The 18,352-nt window shown below is 36.5% G+C and overlaps 1 pseudogene; it reads left to right on the top strand.

Annotated features, from left to right (window-relative positions):
* Window positions 1–17,510: 17,510 nt before the first annotated feature.
* Window positions 17,511–17,894, top strand: LOC100475646 (annotated as a pseudogene).
* Window positions 17,895–18,352: the final 458 nt, after the last annotated feature.

The raw sequence follows: 18,352 nt of genomic DNA on the forward strand, positions 1-18,352 counted from the left end.
GTTTCATCCTGGTTAGATATTATCTGATTTCCCACCACTGGTACTTTTATTTTATTTGGTTGTCAAAATTACTAGCCCAGGTTGTTAATCTAATAACAAGATTACTGTATCATTAGAATCTAATCTTCAACATCTCAGGCTATTTAGAATTATTTTAAAAATATTCCAGATTCATTTATTTTTGAAGCAGTAATCTTTCTACTGCAGAATAGAAAATGTTGGAGATTCACAGATACCTTCACAGTTATTTGTGTGTGTCTGCAGGTGATCTCAGCATAGAGATGCCATTCCCCTCACACAGCTTTCTTTACTCCCTCTCACATCTCACCCACACCTACATGAAACAACATATTACTTACCAGGGATTGTCATGTTTTGCTAATTTTGGCCTAGAGTCCCCCTGGCTGTTAAATGTTTTCATGCTAAAGTTCATCATTCACATCAAAGAAAGGAGATTTTCCCAAGTATTTAGTATTGAGAAGCTTCTTTTGTGCAGTCTAAATTTTCTAGTGAGATTTGTTCAGTATCATTAAAAGTAGTAGCCCACTGTACTCTTTCATGTTTTCCAAAGGAATTTGGAAAGTAATTCTGGAAAGTAATTCTACTCTTCAAAATCTCAGAACATCGGGGCGCCTGGGTGGCACAGCGGTTGAGCATCTGCCTTCGGCTCAGGGCGTGATCCCGGCGTTATGGGATCGAGCCCCACATCAGGCTNCTCTTTCATGTTTTCCAAAGGAATTTGGAAAGTAATTCTACTCTTCAAAATCTCAGAACATCACTTGTAACTCTTATTTAAGTCTTCGCTGTAAAACTCAAGGAATTGAAAAATTAAATTGCCTATCGTATTTTTTTAAAACTTGTTTCCCCACATGAATGCTTCTTCNATAAAATCTTAAAAAAAAAAAAATCTCAGAACATCACTTGTAACTCTTATTTAAGTCTTCACTGTAAAACTCAAGGAATTGAAAAATTAAATTGCCTATCGTATTTTTTTAAAACTTGTTTCCCCACATGAATGCTTCTTCTTTTCCACAATACTCTTGCCTTTAATGGACTAATTTCTGCCAACATGCAATTTGCCTTAATTGTATGTGCTATCCATTTGAAAAATTTTGAGCAATCAGAAAGAGCTGATTATAGGGATTCTTACATCCTTCACTCTCAGTTCCTGGTTTCGTAATGTCACTGCCTTCCCACCTTCAAATTACATTATGGCAATTCATTTGGGCCAAGAGGGAGTATGGTGTAATGGTTAAGAAAATGGATTTTGAGGTTTGAAAGACCGATTTAGAAATGCTGGTCAGTTCATCTTAGGCAAATTATTTAATGTCTTTCTTTTTTTTTGGTCATCTATAAAAATGAGGATTATAATATCCATTTCATTGCCATGAAGATTAAGTGAAATATTATGAGTAAAGTATATCACACACAATCAGCACTCACTGATTGTAAGACATTAACAAGAGACTGGTTTATCACTAAAATGGTGCTAGGGATTCTGTCCAAAACTAGGAATTTCTTTGTTGGACACATTTTTTACTTTCCTACTATAATTTACCATCTTATAATATCATTCTAAATTAATACACAGTTCATCCTGATTTCTGATAGGTAATGGTATTTTCCAACTATAATGGAGAAGTTGCAATGTGCCTAAAATTAATTGGATTACAAGGGACATAAGAGATCTCTGAGAAAATATAGATGAACATTTGTGTGTGATTTTTTTGTTTTTTATTTTTAAGATTCTAACTTCAAGGGCACCTGAGTGGCTCGGTTGTTAAGCTCTGCCTTCAGCTCAGGTCATGATCTCAGGGTCCTGGGATTGAGCCCCGCATCCGGCTCCCTGCTCAGCAGGATGCCTGCTTCTCCCTCTCCCACTTCCCCTGCTTGGACTCTCTCACAAAAGACTGCCTTTATATGCATGAGCCACTATGTTCTTTACTTATTAAACTATCTAAGACAATTAAAAACTCATGCAAAATGTGTATTCTTTAAAAAAAAATGGCCTGCTCCCCTGGGTCCATTGGTGAATTGCCTTATCTAAGGTTTTCCTAGTGATTAGTGAACCTTGTAGCAATTAGTTGTGTGCAAATACTACTGCAACTCATCTTTTTGGCACTTGGACTAGGCTTGTTTCATTCTGTGGTCATGGGCCTGCTTTGGATAAAGGACATTCATATTTGGGTAACTACTCAGAGAAGTCTTGTGTTAGGACACTCTGTTGCTCACTCCGCCATTGTCAGAACCTGCAGATCTGTTTGGAAGCTGTGGAGAAGGGGCGCCTGGGTGGCTCAGTCATTAAATGTCTGCCTTCAGCTCAGGTCATGATCCCAGGGTCCTGGGATCAAGCCCCGCATTGGGCTCCCTGCTCAATGGAAAGCCTGCTTCTCCCTCTCCCTCTCCCCCTGCTTGTGTCCCCTCTCTCGCTGTCTCTCTCTGTCAAATAAATGAGTAAAATCTTAAAAAAGAAAATAAAAAGAAAAAAGGAAGCTGTGGAGAAAACATTTGACCTACGTGTGAATTGCTGTGCAAAGCTGAGTTGAGTAAAATTCATTTAGTGATTTAACAAATTTTATCAAGTCTAAGATGATTTGATTATAAAAAGGCACCCCAATTTCAGAAAATATGCATTATAGACTCCATTAAATATGGTCAGCATTAATTTTCAGGGATTTATTCTCTTTGGGAACTGAGTATGCTTTGTAATTCAAGTTCTCCCTCTCTCCTTATCACCAGTCTAATGGGCTGATTGGCACTTACCAAGGATGAGAGCGCCTAGGAAACAAGTTTTGACAAATATTTGTGGTTGCCTCTGTTGGCAGATCCAAAAAATTCCACATCATTTCTAAGGCACCTATTTTAATACTCCATTGGGATAATTTTTTTTAAAGGACAGTATAATAATCCCTTCTATTAAATATAACTGGGTATAGTCATTTTTTTTTGTTAGTGTGTAGAATGACTCAAAATAATGGATGATACATTTAGTAAGAATACATTTGATAAAAATGGCCACATTATATACAAAAATTGTTATGATTAGAATGAGTTGTTTGTATAATTGTTTGGAGTGCTTTATTGTTATATTACTATTAAAGTTGATTATTTATTATAATTTTAATAAAACATATAATGAGTTTAATATACATGGTATCTCTTAGCCAGTCTCATAAATGTATGGAAGCACATATATTTTTAACAGCTTAGTTTGATATGGATGAAAAATGCATTGCTTATATGGAATCTGGGCCTTTGGTTTTACTAGTGCTTATTGGTTCCAGATCTGAAGCTCTTGTCACATGGAGTTCCCTTTCAATTCGTGATAGAAATCTGAGCTGTGGATGCTTTGGCCCTCAAACTTCTCTATTCAGTCTCATCTAATCCGTTGCTACATCTGTAAATTTAAGATGACAAATGATTCTGACAAATTGACTACCATCTGAAAAACAAAGGCATAATGTATAAGGAACTAGACATTTTTGGTAGAATTATAAACTAATTTGTTAAAATGATTATAAGGGATAATATTTAAGTACACATATACACACATACATGTGTTTATATACATAGCAAAATATATTTAATATCATATGTCAGAAATGGAACAACTATTTTCAGAAAAATAAAATATTTATAACTACCTTAATAGAGAGGGATCCTTGTAAGGTGGGTGTTAAGGCATAGCATATCAAACATTGTCCAGGCTTTAAGTCAGATCTAATTGAAAAATCCTACCTCTTGTTGAGAATTAACTGTGATCTTACGCAAGCCACTTGACCTTTCTGAATCTCAGTTTTCACATGTGTAAAAAACTAGTAAATACCCTTCTTACGGATGTGTTAAAAAGTTGATTGAGATAAAGTATGTGAAAACAATTAACTCCATCTCTCAGAGTACTCAAAAAATTGCTTTGGGTCCATTCTCTCTCAAAATCAGTATTGTGCATTGATTATTATATAAAAGCATCTACATACATAAAAATGCAAATGCACTTAAAATGATTCTCTAATCAAGAACATCAAACAGTAATTTTATGTACATAATATAGGCCTTCAGTGCCCTCCCCCATGTTTTGTGTCTCCATTAACAGTAGTGAAGAGGAGACCTGAGACCCCACTCATTCTCCAACTGTCTGTCACTGCAGTCTCACAACCATTAGCTGCTGTGAGACCCACAGATCAAACCATGTTATACCTTTTGTTTCTGTTGAATTTGTGTCCATAAAAAGCCCCAGAATCCCAGGCCAAGTGGATGCTCAATTTTCTCCCACTCCACTTACATATCTATATCGTAGGTATCCACCCTGTTCCTCAAGACTGTTTCCTTTTCTCCTCCTGGCTTTGAATCCCATGTCATGTGTCATTTTACCACCTTTCCTTTGTTGGAGTCAGCTACCAATCTCGGGGTCACTCCCCTTCATTACTTGAAGACTTTTGCTCTTGGCTGTTTGCTTCTCCATCCAGGCCATCCTCAGTCTCAATGATTTTAATATTCTTTTTTTTTTTTTTTTGAGAAGGAGAGGAAGGAGGGGCTGAAGAAGAGGGATAGAGAGAATCTTAAGCAGGCTGCTTGCCCAGCACAGAGTGGGTCATGGGGCTCCATCTCACAACCCAGAGATCATGACCTGAGCCGAAATCAAGAGTCAGATGCTTAACTGACTGAGCCACCCAGGGGCTCCAGTGATTTTAATATTCTTATAGGTGATAATACCCATAATGTGGCCTCTCAGTTCCTTAACCTCTTCCTTTACTGATTTTGTCTCCCACCTGATTGCATCCATTCATTCACTCCCAGGGTCACATCTTAAACCTACTCATTACCAAAAGCCTTCCTATAATTCTAAATTCATGTACTGCACACAGTGGCCAGCACCTCCTATATTCTCAGCTCAATTCTTCTAGTATCTTTACTCCAACAATCTTTAAATCCTGCCGGAATCTACATCCACTGCTTCTCCTGCTTTTACTGTCCGTTATATATCTCATGTTTACACTTTCCTCTCTAGACAGCTTAAATTTCATGTTCAGTTAATAAAATTACCTCCTTTTATTCACACTCAGCTTTTCCACTGATTTTTTGAGAAGATTGGCCTGGTAGACTTGAGATGTGTTGCTCAGATCTTCCTTTGAGAAAGAAATTGTTGAACAGTGGGGAATATAGTTGGCTGATAGTCTCCAGCTTTTAACAGATGTGGGTCTGCTGTGAACTCCTTGCAGTAGTCCAGTGATTCCAGCCAATGACTGAGCAAATGATGGTCTCAAGGTCTAGTCATTTCCATTCAATGCAGGACTTTTCTAATGGGCTTCCTATTCCATTAGTGAAGTTTGTCCATCTGTATCAGGGTCTGCCAGCTCCCTCTTTCCATTTTCATTTTCTTCCTCCTTTTTCATTTCAGAGGCATTATTTCCCAGTAAACCTTTTACACTCCAAATTCCGTCTCAACATGTGGCGCAGCTGGCAAAAGTACAACCATAGTTAAGTTGATCTCTCTGCTGATTTTGTACCTACACCTGAAGTTTGCTGTCAGTCTCACTTTATATTTATGATCAAGTAGGTAAGTGGGCCCTTTGGGTTGCTAGGCAGTAATAGTAAATTTTCTTAGTCCATTTACTATTTAACTCTCCAGCATCATTATTTCATATTCTCTGTTTTTCTCCCACTGTCTATGTGTTGACAACTCTCAAATTTGTATCTCTAGCTCAGTCCTCATTCCTAAACTCCGATTCCTTTATCTAGCAGCCCAGCCACTATCTCTATTGGCATGTTTAACAAGCACCTCAATAGACCCAAAATAGAACTGATTCCCCCCCACCATCTTCTCCAAAACTGCTGCTCCTGTACTTGTCTCGAGTTCAGCTAATGGCAACTTCATTATTCTAGTTGATTTACCAAAAATATTATAGTCGTTCTCAATGGTTCATTTTTTTCTTAAAATTTACATTCAAGCTGTTACTAACTGCTGTGGTTTTAGCTTAGATATATCTTGACTCTGACTATTACCTAACATGTCTTCTGTTGCCACCCTAGTATAAGCCACCATGCCTCTTTTCTGGATTGTTGCTTCAGTACTTCCATCTCTACCATGTACTCTTAGCACAGGCACCATACTGATGCTCCAGAAGTGTAAAAAAATAGGTTAATCATGACATTCCTCTGCTCGACTCACTTCAGGGGCTCCCACTCAGAATAAACGCTCATAAAAGCCAACGTTCTTGAAAGGATAGAAGTGTTTGGCCTGACAGGGGCACCCATTACCTATCTGACTACTTTGCCCTTGCTTTCTTGACTCTCACACAAAGACTTTTTGCTGTTCTTTGGACATCCCTGAAATCTTTCCACCTTTTAGTTTTGGCTTCTGCCCAGAATTTTCTTCCCTCAAATATTCACAGTGCTCACTCTTAAATTTCCTTCAGATTGTTGTTAAAATGTGCAGCTTTGTTGCCCACCATATTTCATCAAATTAATTGCTCCTTTCTGGCATTCCATATTCCCATTTGATGCTTCAGTTTACTTCATATGACTCATCACCATCTAGCATCCTTTCTATTTTATTTATCTTATTTTCCTCCCTAGACTATCAGCTCAATGAGGATAGGAATTTTTGCCTGTATTCTTTACTACTCTATTTTTAGTACACAGAATAGTGATGACATACAGTAGGTACTCAAAACATTTGATGAATACTTAAAGAATAAATGAATTATATAACTCATTGTCCATTATAGGTTTCCATCTTCCTATTCATAGTTCTAGGGACTAAAAAAGAAATGCATATCTAGTTTATGCCTTTGATCTTTTTATTACCTAGCTGGACAATTTTATACTGCCTTTGCATATACAAGTGAATTCATATTTTATTATAGCCCCTAATAACAGGGGTTTAGAAGTCATAAGGATGTTAGAATTACAGGCATATTGTCCACCTTTTGTACCACAAAGCAGCACTTATTCTTTAGTGTCATGCCTATTAGAACTCAGTAATGTTTAATTCAACCTTTCAATTTATATGTCTTGTCATGATTATTTAATAGCTTCATGTGGGTAATTCTCAATTCCAAAACAATAACATAATAGTCTACTTGAAATCAAAACTGTGTTTCTTAATCTAGACCAAAGGATATTGCAGGCATCCAGATTCTTGAGTATTTGAGTTAATTAAAATGATTTTCTGTACTAGCAACTCTGATTAAAGCAGAAGGTCTAAATAATTAGCTTTCAGCATGAAAGTTTAAACAGAAAACAATTCATGAATTTCCTTATTGCACTATTACCATTTGTATAATTATGACTTTGCAACCTTTAGCTCCAGCCTACATCCCTTCTAAATGCCTGACTCAGACCCGTGTACTTGTCTACCTACTTAGATATTTTCATCTGATTGTCCCTTAATGTCTCAAATACATAATCTAGCTCCATATGCCTGTAGCTCCCTTTATTTCTTGATTCAGTGAATGGCATCATCATCTACTCAGTTACCCAAGACTGAAATTGGGTGTCTTCATAGAATAATCTCTATGCCTATAGTACTGTGCTTGATGCTGACAATGCAAAGTTGAGTAAGATACAGATCCTGTCCTTGAGTGGGTTATATCTAGTAGGGGAAGTTGACATAAAATTATAATTTCACTTTTATTGTGGTCAGTGGTGAGAATGACATAGAAAAAAAATCTTTTTCAATTGGGTTAGAAATTTATTGAAAAATTCTTTTTGCTGAGTATTGAAGAATAGATCTTGAAGTTGAAAAGTAGGAAGAATATATCAAGCAGAGAGACCAAGTAAAGCAAAGACACAGATGAATTACAAAGCTTAAAGATTGAAGTGTGGTATGAGCTATTTGTATAACAGTGTTTATAGCACAACAAATACAGTGTTTATGGCAGTGAGGGTGGACTATGAAGTGCGGGTAGATACAGACATACTATGCTAAGAAGCCATGGGTAGTGGGGAACCACTGAAAAATTTTAGGCAGAGGAATATATAGTCAGATTTGATTGTTTTTTTAAGATTTTATTTATTTATTCGACAGAGAGAGAGAGACAGCCAGCGAGAGAGGGAACACAAGCAGGGGGAGTGGGAGGAAGAAGCAGGCTCCTAGCGGAGGAGCCTGATGTGGGGCTCGATCCCATAATGCCGGGATCACGCCCTGAGCTGAAGTCAGACGCTTAACCGCTGTGCCACCCAGGCGCCCCCAGATTTGATTTTAGATCTGTCACTTTATTGTTGTGGGGAGGGTACAGCACAAAGTAGGAAAAGCCAGAGAGAGATGCATTATTCAAAGCCTATTTCTGTGGTTCAGAAAAACAGGGACTGATCTGGATCAGTGAAAATAAGAATAGAAAGCAGGTAATATCTACAAGAAATAATCAGGAGAAAATTCTAAGTATTAGGTGATTAAGTACATGATGATTGATGAAGAGGGAGTAGGAATGGTAGGTTTCTGCTTTGGAGATTGAAGGAAATTTTATGTTAATATCTGAGAATGAAACTTATTGGAGATCTATATCTATCTATCTATCTATCTATCTATCATCTATCTATCTATCATCTATCTATCTACCTACTCATACACAGACACAGGGACACAGACACACCCACACCCCAATTAAGTTAAGATGCAAATCTGAAACAGAGGTAAGGAGAACTAATTGTTGAGATGGAACCCTGGGAGAAAATCAGGGTTTGGATAAAATAGAAGCCCATGAAGGATATAAAGAAGGAACAGTCAAACAGATATGGAGTACCAGGAAAGGGACTAGAATGTTTGATTACTCACTGAGAAGCTAAGAAAGCTAAATCCCAGGCACAGGTTCACTAAGAGGTAGGCTGAAATGCGTCCATTGCATCTAGGGAGTAGAATTTATGGATATCTTAAAGAAAGAATTTATGGATGACTTTGACAAGAGTAGTTTTAGTTAGGGCAGTAGAAATGGCACTTAGATTTTTCATATGATGGGTTGATTATATAAAACTACTAAAAAATACAAAAAATGAATATAAACTATTCATTTAAGAGTCTTGGTTGACAAGAAATCATTTGAATTTGAAGTTTGGTTAAGAAGGATTCCAGTTTATGAGCATCCTACAGATGAGGAAACCACTGCTTATTAAGGTCAAGTAGTTTTCCAGGAACACCTAATTTTAAGTGTTACACCCAAAGTCATAACTTTGATTCCAAAAACCTATTCTTGTTTTGAACTGAATACATGGAGCAACATCAATGACGTAAATAACAAGGAGATCAATACTATCATCACGCTAATATCCTCTCCTTTTCGACCATACCACATGTCCTTGCAGCTGTATATGAACCTCATTTTAGAATGGTAACAATGGAGACAAAGGAGAGGATGGATTGAAGAGGAGAGTGACTGCAGCCCACAAAACAGAAGCTGGGAAGAAAGGTCATCAAAGATGACTTCGGGGTTTATAGCTTGGTTGACTGAGTTAATGGTGATGCTGTTAAAAGGAGAAGGCAGACCCAGTAAAGGAGGTATATGTTGGGAAAGGAAGGTGGAAGGGGATGCAATGGAGAAGACTGTGGTGAATTTTTACAGTTCCTTGGCATCTGCCAGTCTTGATGTACTGAACATTCACAGCAATGCATTTGAGACTCTGTAACAATGGACTTGTTTTTCATTAGTGAAATGAATTCTATATTCAGTGTGTATCAACTAAAAAATGAACCAAAAATTAAAATTTACCAGTAAATGGCTAATTTGGAACCAACTTAGCTGGTTATTGGTATGACCTGTTTGCTAAGATTTTAAGTGGTGGATAGTCCTGAAGTGAAAAAATTTTAAGTGAAGTCAATTTTTTTATTTTTTATTTTTTGGGTCTACATCTATCTAAAGCAGTATTTGTACAAAGTAATGACTTTGTATTTGTTCAAAATGACTTCATTGAAATCACTGGGGAAAATTGTATGTTGCCTAGTCACATGAAAACCCTGTTTTTTCCTCTAGAGAGAGAACCTTGATACTTTAATTGTCATGTTTATCAGAGTCCAACTATGACAAGAAACTCCTTACCTGGAATTAGACTAAGTGGAAGTGGGAAATTTGCAGAAAATAATTAAAGAAGAATGACAGATAACTGAAACCATAAAATTCGAATCCACTATTCCATCAGTACAGCTAAGTTAATTTTAGAGTTTATACCCATTTCTTTTGAATCTTGAACCTTGAAAAATAGTTATCATTCCAAACCCTTTAAACTAAAAGGCTAAGTAGAAGGAGACAAAGGAAGGCTATGCACTCCCATTAAACTTAAAAATAATTTAAAAATTACTATCTCTGACTTCACATGAACAACTCCGTTAATAGATGCTTCAGAAATCTCAAAGTAACAAAAAACCTAAAAAATGTGACACTAAAATTAAGAATATTTGATAAGTGTACTTTTTGCATTATTAACTTTAATTGGGGAAATGGCATTTGAATACATGGTTCAAACATCTTAGAGGTGAGTTTGAATAAGCCAGATATTTTCCTTATGTTTGTAGAGTGTTTATATATCCTGACAGCAACATCTGTACTCAGGGCCTTTATTTCTGTTGCCCTAAAGGATCAAGGACAGAGCAGGGGGAGAAATCATTTGTAAGGCAAAACCTGGGTTTTTAAAACTTTAACTATTCATTTGTTCTTCTGATATTCTGTCCTAAAAATTGGTATGAGAGCTGCCAGTAAAGAAAGGGTCAGTATTAATGACAGCAGGTTTAGCTCTCCTGCATATTGCATGAGACATGAGGATAATAATATAATAGTCTCCTAGCTTCGTACTTTTGCATTATGTTAATGATCGTCAGGAAGGCAATGTGCCAGGAAGACTACCCAGCCTTCTACTGCTGCCTGAGGTATCTGCGTTTTAATCCAAAATATCTGTGTTTAAATTCAAATCCCAGAAGAGACTCAAATGAGTCTACTCTGTCTTATGAAACACTTACTTGTGCCAGTGAGTGGATTTTCACGCTGTGGTGCAGTCAGACACACTTCAGTTTTACAGCAAGTGTTCCTTAAAGAGATGCTTCTGCTCTTTGCTTCCTCATTGGATCGAGCTTTGGCAATGGTCCAGTGAGACTGAGAAAATTCCCTCAAATTAGGCACGGACTGGTGATAATTGCTAATTATTGAATGTCAATGGGTGAGAAAAGAAAAATCCATGTAATGGCAAAGAGATGGCATGTAAAAGTGCCAACCACACTGTCATAGTATTCAATCCATCAGTCTTTATAAAAAAAAAAAAAGGGTAAATTCAATTAGGCTAAATAGATGGTTATTTAACAACAGTCAATAAAATATTTCTTTACCGTATAGTAAATAGGCTTCTATTTAACCACAGCTTAGTATATTCCAATGTTAATACCAGGGCAGTTTGTTTTCATAGCTTGATCTAAACAGCACTTTATGTTGACACTTCTATTGCGTATTTAATGAACTCATATCAAATATGCATGGCAAATAAATACTATGTTCCTGGTAAACCCTTATTCCTTCCCCCCTCTCTTGATCTTTTCAAGGGAAGTAACATGCTTTTGACGATATATTTCTTCTCTCATAAAAATGCGTATCACAACAGTGTAACTAAATCTTATTTCAATATTTTTGCAAGGCAGAAAAGAGAAATCTAGATCATTGTAAGTGCAGACTTGCCGCTGTTTTAAAATGCAGCTTGGAACTCCGCCTCAGTTGGCCTCTGAGCAGCCAGTCTACTGAGAAGTACCCTTCTGAAAGAGAGGATTAAGGCTTCCTGTAAGTCCTTAATCTGCTGCCTATGTGGAAAAACACTGTAGCAATGAATATGATGCTACCAGTCAGCATCAGGGCTGGCAGCGATGGCTTCCCTTAGCTTTGTATGTATGAGAGCACATAGCAACTGGAGCTGCAGTGTGCCTCCGCATCTGGGCATGGGCGGAGGGTATTGTTAATCTCTCCCAAGAACAAAGTCAGGAATATTGGAAGCAAGAAATTAGGGTGGTTGGATGGGTGTCCTTACTGTTAGGAGACTGTTGCAAAATAGCCTTACAAGTGACTTGGATTTCAAAGATTGGAAAGGGTCACGTAATTGGCAGGACCTTAAGTCTCCTATCTAATCCATATGTAAAGCACAAGTAAAGGCTGAATGGTGAACAAAGTAGATGAATACATGTACCATGTAGTGCCTCCTGATTTCTGGCAAAGTCATGTTTTGACTGTGGTCCTCCACGAGTGTCTCTTTCACTGAGGGAAGAGGGGATGGCAATTTGTTCCCCGGGTTTTTAGAGATGGCATGTTGGTGCAGCTAAACAGAGACCAAAATAGTGATTTCTTCCTTTTTCTGCAGAAAAATATGAAGGCAGAAACTGCTCTGCAGTGTTTGTCTTGCCCAGTAAAGGTTTTGCTGGTAATTAAATTTTGAAAAGGATATGAATCCCTTTATTTATATTGGGTAACTTTGAGACCAGAAATAACAAATGTTTGATTCTTTAGCTCAATGGACTTTGAAATAAATGCTTATTTTTGTTCATCTCTAGCTTTGGGTATTTTTTGAAATGCAGCTTTAAAGCTAGCCTTCCTTGTAATTCACTATGGGATGTCTTTATACACTGCTGACAGTGATACAACTCATTTTGGGTGATTAACTTAACCCCCAGTATTGCAAGTGCCGTGCTGCATTAGCATATCTTTCAAGGAGTAGTTGCCTGTGAGAAAATTGCCTGTAGGATTATTTGCAACTAGGAACCTGTGAAATGTAAAATAAAATTGAAGACTATAAAGTAAAACATCAAAGCTACCTAAAATATTAATAGCCAGCACTCTAAAAAGTAATTTAGAAGATTGCATGAGGTAGTGAAAATTACTAATTTAAAAACAGAGTTAAAAAAAAAACAGGCTTGAGTTTAGAACAAACAACAGACAATAGAAATTCATTTTGTTCATATTGTAAAAGGAGTTCAAGAGATATTGAAACCTTATCAGTTGAGAGGGTCTAAAGTTCAATATTTGACCATCCTGAACTTAAAGAAATATGAAAGCAAAGCTGACATTTTCTCCACTTCAAGATTGAAAGGAAAATACAGTGTACCCTTAGTAAAATATTGTAGTGGATTGAAAGAGCATTTTCAATGCCTCCTGGGAATTTTGTTTCACTGGAGCATTTGTTTTTAACTTGTTCTGTGATATCTGCCTGTGGTTCAGAGGTCATTTGATTGGCTATTTCTTAGGCATTTTCCAGGTTCGAAGCCAGTTCTTCAGTACTCTGTCATTCTCACTAGGTATTTGTTTCGAGAGGTAAAATGTCAAATGACATGGTGAGTGTACTTCCTTTTCTTAAAATATAGAATTGGCGTTGTAGACAGAATGCATGGATTTTGGAGTCATACGTGTCTGGGTTCAATTGTGCCTGCCACCTACCAGCTGTGTGACCTTGGGTAACTTATGTAACATCTTTAAGTCTTTGTAAATAGGTCAGAATATCTACCTGAATACGTTGTCAAAGAGTCTATGAGACTACACTCATAAAACTTTTAGACTATTGCTTGCTAAGTAGCAAACATTCAATAAATGGTAGTTACTTTTATGATTCATTATTCAAGATGATCATTTCAGAGGTGGCAGTTAAGGCTCCGTGCAAAGTGGTCATGACTTGGCAGACCTGAGGTGCCTTTTATGGTACTTTTCTATACTGAAAACAATTTTCTCTGCTTAGATCAGTGATGGAGCTAAAGGGAGAAGGGGAAGGTGGGAATTGGGAGTGCATGGTGGAGTAGGAGAGAAGGATTATACCTTTTTCATCTGGGAAATGAGGACTCACTGCTCATGCTGGGTGCTTAACATTTGTTATACAGCTTTTAGGTAATGCCTGCCTAATACAAATACAGATAAAGATAAGTTAAAAGTTGGCATTTAAGTAAAGCCCATAATGTTTCCAAGTAGTTCAAGGTGTCTGATGAAGTGCAGAAGTGTACTCAGAGCAGAATTGTGAAGTTAAAGCATGACTGTAACAAGTGAGCAAACTAAAGAAAAATAAAATGGGGAAATAGAAAAAGAAAGAAAAGGCAGAAAAGAAGGAAAGGAACCACAAATGTGAAAGAGGTTAAAAAAAGAACTAAAAGAAACAACTGGGAACAAAGATGATGGAGATACTCATAATGATGATAATACCATCTTATGAACACTGACTATTTGCCAGGCTCTGTACTAGGCATTTTATTTTTAAGTTTTTTTTTCCTTTTCTTTCTTTTTTTCTTCTATTTCTTTTCCTTTTTCTTTTTTTTCCCCCCTAATTCTTGAATTTTGAACAAAGATCTTATTATTTCCATTTATAAGTAGGGAAATGGGTTCAGGAAATTTATTTAACTTGTTTAAAATATATAATATTTAGAAAATCAGGAGTTTAGGAAATATGATGAAAATGATTTTTAAACCATAGGCATCAAAGGAGATCATGTTATACCTTGAAGAAATCAGAATATAATCATAGGAAAAGTCACTATGACAGTCATTTGAAGTTGAAATTAAACCGTATAAAGTCCATTGAATTATAGCAGGAATATTGTTATTATGAATTATATACTTGTCATTTTATATGTATCATATATGTCATATATGCTGTTAGATTTGTCAAATTATTATAGCACAAAGAAATCACATCTTTAGTTTAATTATTATACTTATAGTCAGGTTTTTCTAAAAATATTAATTGAACAGTCATTAAAAGCATACCACTTAAAAATGCTGAGGAATTAATAAGATGGAAAACACAATACCTTCCTTTCCACTTTGGTACCAACAACTATTCTTTAGTGGATTATATTCTGTGTTTAGCATTGTACTAGGACTTTGTGTTCAAGAAGGAAGAAAATTTGTAATCTGTGTTGTCACTGAGCTCATAATTTAGCTTGAGACCATGACATACATAAAACAATATAATATAAAAATATTAAGAAAGCAAATAATTACAATAAATTATGTGAGCCAATCATTGCTGGAAGAATTCAAAACCAATCCATCATGACTGGAATATTTGGGGGAAATTGTTAATAAACGTTAGAAACTAATTTGTAAGAAGTCATGTAAAAAAACAATGAAAGTACTAAAATGAAACATTGAAAAATTCTTCATAGGAGTATGAAAGGTCTAACTATGATTGAAAATATAGAAATAAAAAAAGATAAGATTTACTATGTAAAAATGAAGATCATCTGCAGACGTTAAAAAAAAAAGAATGCCTTAAGCAAAAGTAAAACTCAATGGGCAAAGAGTTGGTCAGTTCAACAGTATATGAGACAAAGGGATCAATCTCTCAACTACAGAGAATGCTTATAGGAATTTTTAAGAAAAAGACAAATAACCTAAAAGAAAAAATGGGCCCGGAATATGAACTGGCAATTCATTGAAAATGAAATACAAATGGTTCTTAAGCATATGAAGATTTGCTTAACCTCATTTATGATACACACACACAAATATAAAATACATGGAAATACTATTTTTCAGTTATTTAAACTAGAACCAGAACCCCAAATAAACCACACAGACTAGTCAGAAAGGCGGAATCTCCAAAGAAATTTTTGTGTAATGTCATAGGAAAAGGAGAATGGATGCTGGGTAGAAGAAAAAAATCAGCTATCTAGTATAAATGCTAAAACTTCACCATATCATTATTTCGCTGGGAGGACTTTATGTTGTGGTTGTTTCTAATGAGGAAATTACGTATGCTGTAAAGGTTCAGCATATTTTGTGTATTCAAATATGTTTTAAGACTGTTGTTTTCAATCAAGATGGAGTAACAGGACATCAGATATATCCTCCCCAGTCCAAATAGCTGCAAAAGTAGACAAAATGTATTAGTTTTCAAGAACATGAACATTAGAGAATGAAGGGCAGTGATTCCTAAGAGCCAGGTAACATAATGAGGTATCTTATAATTGTCCCAGCTCATTAGTGTAAGAGGATTTCCAGGCTGCAGTGCATGGAGGGGAAACCCAGGCAATGCCTGGAAGACTTTTTGATTTGGGGGGAAAGGAGCTGAGAGTCTTGGGAGACTGAGGTGCACAAAAACCCTCCAACCAACCAAATAAAAAATATCTGTAGGTATCTGTAGGGAGTCCTCCTGGAGTAATTAGGAAAGTACTACTCAGCAAATATGTGTGAGAAAGCTACTGGAGGCCAAGGGAAGAACTAGCTGATAGCATTAAAAGCAACAGTAGTCAGAGCTCACACTAGGCCAAGAAAAATTGCTTATTTCCTAGCCAGACTGGAAAATCATCTAATTCAGAGAATTGGGTAAGTACTCAGAAGGGCCTTAGAGGGGAAAAAATGAGACATCTACTACTGTTTTACTTCAGCCTAACAAATATTAAGAGCAAGATCCAAAAGGATCAAACTGTTTCCAAGTTACTTAACTGGATCCCAGAACAAAGCTCAAGAATTTTAGAGGAATATTAAAAAAAAAAAATCCAGCACCTAATAAGGTATGATTTATAATTTCTGGCATATAATCAACAAATTACCAATCATGAAAGGAAGCAGGAAGATGAAATACATATTGAGGAAAAAAATTAATCAATGTAAAGCAGCCCAGCTATGAAGTGGAGGTTAGAGTTAGTAGACAAGGACATTAAAACAATTATTATAGCTGTACTCCATGTATTATTCAAAAAGCCAGGGGAAATGGAAAATGTTATATAGAGATACGGAAGATATGAAAAAGACCAAAATCAAACTTTGGGATATGAAAACTCTAATGTCTGAGATGAAAAATACCCTAGATAGGATTATTGGTAGACTAGACATTGCAGAAGAAATGATTAGTGAACTTTAAGATCTATCAGTAGAAACTATCGAAAATGAAAACAGAGATGGAAAAGGCTCAAAGAGAATAACAACAACAAAGCCGGATCATCAGGAAGCTGAGGGGCAACTTCAGGCAGCCTAATGTATGTATGTGTAATTAGAGTCCTGAAAGAGAGGAGGACAGAAAATATTTGAAGAAAAAATGGCAAACATTTTCAGATTTGATGAAAACAATAAACCCACAGATCCAAGATGCTCAATGAACCCCAAGTAGAAAATTATACTAAGGCCCCAGATATCTATTTATTCAAAATGAGGGATGAAACAAAAATCTTAAAAACAGCCAGATAAAAAGACATGTGATCTACAGAGGAACAAAAAAATAAGGGTGGCAGCAGATTTATCTTCAGAAACATTGTGAATGAGAATATAGTGGAGCAACATTTTGAAAGAAAAATAACTTCAGGGGCACCTGGGTGGCTCAGTCATTTAAGCCTCTGCCTTTGGGTCAGGTCATGATTCCAGGGTCCTGGGGTCGAGTCCTGCATCAGGCTCCCTGCTCAGCGGGGTGTCTGCTTCTCCCTCTCCCTCTGCTGCTCCCCCTGCTTGTGCTCTCTTTTTCTCTCTTTCTCTCTCTCTCTCAAATAAATAAAATCTTTAAAAAAAAAGTTTATTTATTTTTTTTGCTTTTTTTTTTCCCCTCCCTGGCTGCTTGAAGCTCAGCCACCATCATGAATGACACAGTAACTATCCATCCAGACCAGGAAGTTCATGACCAACCAACTACTTCAGTGGAAACAGATGGTCATTGATGTCCTTCGCCCCGGAAAGGCAACAGAAATTCAGGAAAAACTAGCCAAAAATGTACAAGACTACACCAGATGTCATATTTGTATTTGGATTCAGAACGCATTTTGGTGGTGGCAAGACAACCGGCTTTGGCATGATTTATGATTCATTGGATTTTGCAAAGAAAAATGAACTTAAACATAGACTTGCAAGACATGGCCTGTATGAGAAGAAAAATACCTAAAGAAAACAGTGAAAGGAACGCAAGGACAGAATGAAGAAAGTCAGGGGACTGCAAAATCCAATGTTGGTGCTGGCAAAAAGAAGTGAGCTGGAGATTGGACGACAGAAGGAGTAAAGATGCTGCAATGGGTTTATCTGTGGTGACTGTGGTGATTTTCATGAGAAGATTAATAAACTAAGAATGTTAATGTAAAAAAAAAAGAGAGAGAGAGAAATAACTGCCAAGGAATAATTTTGTCGCCAAGTCATCTTTTATTTCAGGTTAGAGATGGAGAAACCTCCAACCTGTAGCTAATAGGAACATGTAACATGCGACAGGAAAATGCAAACTGATTAATAATGTTTCTTGAATTTACCAGAGAATTGCAATGGGAATTATTGGGGTAGTAAGATAACTACAGAGAGAAATACGATCCAAGTGTTTGCTTACCTGGGGCAGGCACCACTGGTTGCTTAAAAGATGGTAAGAGGATATAGCTAAAAATTGTTAACAAACCGCTAAAGATGGAATGAAGGTTGGGATCACAGTGGAAAGCTCCCAGGGA

This window comes from Ailuropoda melanoleuca, chromosome 2, assembly GCF_002007445.2.
Source record: "Ailuropoda melanoleuca isolate Jingjing chromosome 2, ASM200744v2, whole genome shotgun sequence".
In the NCBI taxonomy this organism is placed as follows: Eukaryota; Metazoa; Chordata; class Mammalia; order Carnivora; family Ursidae; genus Ailuropoda; species Ailuropoda melanoleuca.